This window comes from Oncorhynchus gorbuscha, linkage group LG16, assembly GCF_021184085.1.
Source record: "Oncorhynchus gorbuscha isolate QuinsamMale2020 ecotype Even-year linkage group LG16, OgorEven_v1.0, whole genome shotgun sequence".
Lineage (NCBI taxonomy): Eukaryota > Metazoa > Chordata > Actinopteri > Salmoniformes > Salmonidae > Oncorhynchus > Oncorhynchus gorbuscha.
Window position 1 is genome coordinate 75,239,050 of NC_060188.1, and position 4,742 is coordinate 75,243,791.

Genomic DNA, 4,742 nt, shown 5'->3' on the forward strand with positions numbered 1-4,742 from the left:
TCCTCTCTGTTTAAACCTGAGTCTGGTCTGCAGTGCCCCGAGAGGGGAGGGGGGGGCTCAATCTGCTTTTAATGTCTATGCTCAATGCAGAAGTTCCAGGAGTGGCCCTGCTCTTCATTCCATCCTCTCTGGTTCCATATATTTTTGTTACATTGTACCCTCTGTCACTAGTTAACCCACTGTTCCTAGGCTGTCATTGAAAATAAGAATTTGTTCTTAACTGACTTGCCTAGTAAAATAAAGGTAAATTAAAAATTTTAAAAAAGGGAAGTTCTAGGTAGGTTTGCGAGCCAATCCTAACTAGTGTTAGCCAATGTTTTACTTTTATTTTATTTAACCTTTATTTAACCAGGTAGGCAAGTTGAGAACAAGTTCTCATTTACAATTGCAACCTGGCCATGATAAAGCAAAGCAGTTCGACACATACAACAACACAGAGTTACACATGGAGTAGTACAAACATACAGTCAATAATACAGTACAAAAATAAGTCTATATACAATGTGAGCAAGTGAGGTGAGATAAGGGAGGTAAAGGTAAAAAAAAAGGCCATGGTGGCAAAGTAAATACAAGTAAAACACTGGAATGGTTGATTTGCAGTGGAAGAATGTGCAAAGTAGAGATAGAAATAATGGTGCAAAGGAGCTAAATAAATACAGTAGGGAAATTTCTTTTCGATACTGTCGCAAAGCTAACTAAAAAGCAGCATTGCCCAAGTGAGGATGGCTTTCACTTCAGCAGTAATAAATTCATGAACTTCTTTGAGGAAAAGATCCTGATTATTAGAAAGCAAATTATGGACTCCTCTTTAAATCTGCGTATTCCTTCAAAGCTCAGTTGTCCTGAGTCTGCACAGCTCTGCCAGGACCTAGGATCAAGAGAGACACTCAAGTGATTTAGTACTATATCTCTTGACACAATGATGAAAATAATCATGGCCTCTAAACCTTCAAGCTGCATACTGGACCCTATTCCAACTAAACTACTGAAAGTGCTGCTTCCTGTGCTTGGCCCTCCTATGTTGAACATAATAAACGGCTCTCTATCCACCGAATGTGTACCAAACTCACAAAAAATGGCAGTAAGGAAGCCTCTTGAAAAAGCCCAACCTTGACCTAGAAAGTATTTTAAAAACTATCGGCCTATATCGAATCTTCCATTCCTCTCAAAACTTTTACAAAAGGCTGTTGCGCAGCAACTCACTGCCTTCCTGAAGACAAACAATGTATACGAAATGCTTCAGTCTGGTTTTAGATCCCATCATAGCTCTGAGACTGCACATGTGAAGGTGGTAAATAACCTTTTAATGGCATCAGACCGAGGCTCTGCATCTGTCCTCGTGCTTCTAGACCTTAGAGCTGCTTTGATACCATCGATCACCACATTCTTTTGGAGAGATTGGAAACACAAATTGGTCTACACGGACAAGTTCTGGCCTGGTTTAGATCTTATCTGTCGGAAAGATATCAGTTTGTCTCTGTGAATGGTTTGTCCTCTGACAAATCAACTGTAAATTTCGGTGTTCCTCAAAGTTCCGTTTTAGGACCACTATATGTTTTCACTATATATATATATGTCATTCGAAAACATAGTGTTAACTTTCACTGCTATGCGGATGACACACAGCTGTACATTTCGATGAAACATGGTGAAGCCCCAAAATTGCCCTCGCTAGAAGCCTGTGTTTCAGACATAAGGAAGTGGATAGCTGCAAACTTTATACTTTTAAACTCGGACAAAACAGAGATGCTTGTTCTAGGTCCCAAGAAACAAAGAGATCTTCTGTTGAATCTGACAATTAATCTTAATGGTTGTACAGTCGTCTCAAATAAAACTGTGAAGGACCTCGGCGTTACTCTGGACCCTGATCTCTCTTTTGACGAACATATCAAGACTGCTTCAAGGACAGCTTTTTTCCATCTACGTAACATTGCAAAAATCCGAAACTTTCTGTCCAGAAATGATGCAGAAAAATTAATCCATGCTTTTGTTACTTCTAAGTTAGACTACTGCAATACTCTACTTTCCGGCTACCCGGATGAAGCACTAAATAAACTTCAGTTGGTGCTAAATACGGCTGCTAGAATCCTGACTAGAACCAACAAATTTGATCATATTACTCCAGTGCTAGCTTCCCTACACTGGCTTCCTGTCAAGGCAAGGGCTGATTTTAAGGTTTTACTGCTAACCTACAAAGCATTACATGGGCTTGCTCCTACCTATCTCTCTGATTTGGTCCTGCCGTACATACCTACACGTACGCTATGGTCACAAGACGCAGGCCTCCTAATTGTCCTTAGAATTTCTCAGCAAACAGCTGGAGGCAGGGCTTTCTCCTATAGAGCTCCATTTTTATGGAATGGTCTGCCTACCCATGTGAGAGACGCAAACTAGGTCTCAACCTTTAAGTCTTTACTGAAGACTCATCTCTTCAGTGGGTCATATGATTGAGTGTAGTCTGGTCCAGGAGTGTGAAGGTGAACGGAAAGGCTCTGGAGCAACGAACCGCCTTTGCTATCTCTACCTGTCTCTGCCTTCCCCTCTTTCCACTGGGATTCTCTGCCTCTAACCCTATTACAGGGGCTGAGTCACTGGCTTACTGGTGCTCTTTCATGCCGTCCCTAGGAGGGGTGCGTCACTTGAGTGGGTTGAGTCACTGATGTGATCGTCCTGTCTGGGTTGGCGCCCCCCTTGGGTTGTGCAGTGGCGGAGATCTTTGTGGGCTATAGGATGGATCCTGTCTCAGGATGGTAAGTTGGTGGTTGAAGATATCCCTCTAGTGGTGTGGGGTCTGTGCTTTGGCAAAGTGGGTTGGGTTAAATCCTTCCTGTTTGGCTCTGTCCGGGGGTATCATCGGATGGGGCCACAGTGTCTCCTGACACCTCCTGTCTCAGCCTCCAGTATTTATGCTGCAGTAGTTTATGTGTCGGGGGGCGAGGGTCAGTTTGTTAAATCTGGAGTACTTCTCCTGTCTTATCTGGTGTCCTGTGTGAATTTAAGTATGCTCTCTCTAATTCTCTCTTTCTCTCTTTCTTTCTCTCTCTCTCGGAGGACCTGAGCCCTAGGACCATGCCTCAGGACTACCTGGCATGATGACTCCTTGCTGTCCCCAGTCCACCTGACCGTGCTGCTGCTCCAGTTTCAACTGTTCTGCCTGCGGCTATGAAATCCTGACCTGTTCACCTGACGTGCTACCTGTCCCAGACCTATTATTTTACCATGCTGGTAATTTATGAACATTTGAACATCTTGGTCCGATCCTTCATACTCCTCGTCAGAGGAAGACGAATGTCGTTACACATGCTTATTTAAGATGGTGAGGAAGGCATTTAAAAAAAAAAAACAGGCATCCTCTACTGATGGAATGAGATCAATATCCTTCCAGGATATCCCAGCCAGGTTGATAAGAAAGGCCTGCTCGCTGAAGTGTTTCAGGGAGCGTTTGACAGTGATGAGTGGGGGTTGTTTGACCGCTGACCCATTACGGATGCAGGCAATGAGGCAGTGATCGCTGAGATCTTGGTTGAAAACAGCAGAGGTGTATTTAGAGGGCAAGTTGGTTAGGATGATATCTATGACTGGAAGTCTACAGGAACTGTACTTCCCCGACTCTGGGGAAGTAGATACATGCTTTTATTGATAAAATCTCGAACTATTCCTTTAATATGGGGCAAATTACATTTTTTTCTGTATTGAAAATGATTAGGCAGGTCCCTTAGTGTTCGTTTTCAGGATGAAAAAGCAGTTTCAGTGTCAATTTAAACAACCAAAGCCAGATAGAAAGCATGCAGAAAAGAAATGGAACTATACATATTTTTTAATAATACCATATTTGACAACTAACAATCAAATAAAAGTTAGACAGTCTGGGAGAATCAAAAACTGGGCATTCAGGGCACATGCCCATTGGTTTTGTTCTAATGTTTGACCAGAGGAACATAGCATTAGCTATGGAAAAATGCATAGAATTGCAGGAATTAAAACTGTAAAATTGTCTCTCAGCTCCATGCCAAACTGTGTAGAATGGCTGAAATTTGCTTAAAATCGGCAAACTGTTTTCTCCGCCAACAAAAAAAACAATTTACATTTCTAGCTAGTAGCAAAGAAGAGGTGACGTGAGAGAATTTTTTTGCCCCAAATCTGCCCAAGTTAAGCAGATCATTAATTATTAAGCAAGTGAGGGAGTTTTTTATGGGGGGGGAGAAATGAGTGTCAAAATTATTTAAGATAAAAGGAATTGCTATTTTGATACGTGAGGCTTATTTGATCTAATATAAGTTTAGTAATGCTTAGGTTATTAAAAGTGTACAGATATAAGTGTGATGCACGTGACATCCCAGCATTGTTGAGAAAAAACACTTTATTGGAGTTGTCCCTGTTGAAATTCGAGTCGGTCTATGCATATTCATATTCTCAAAATATTTTGTAATCAAGGATATTATTTCTGATCTGACAGGTTTTTGCAACCTATAGGCTAATGGGTGTATATCCAGCTAGTTCAGGTTCTGTCTGACTGTTTTCTGCTCTGAATGCGGATAGAGGTCTCACACACACACACACACACACACACACACACACACACACACACACACACACACACACACACACACACACACACACACACACACACACACACACACACACACACACACACACACACACACACACACACACACACACACACACACACACACACACACACACACACACACAAAGACATACACACACACACAGTGTTTTTG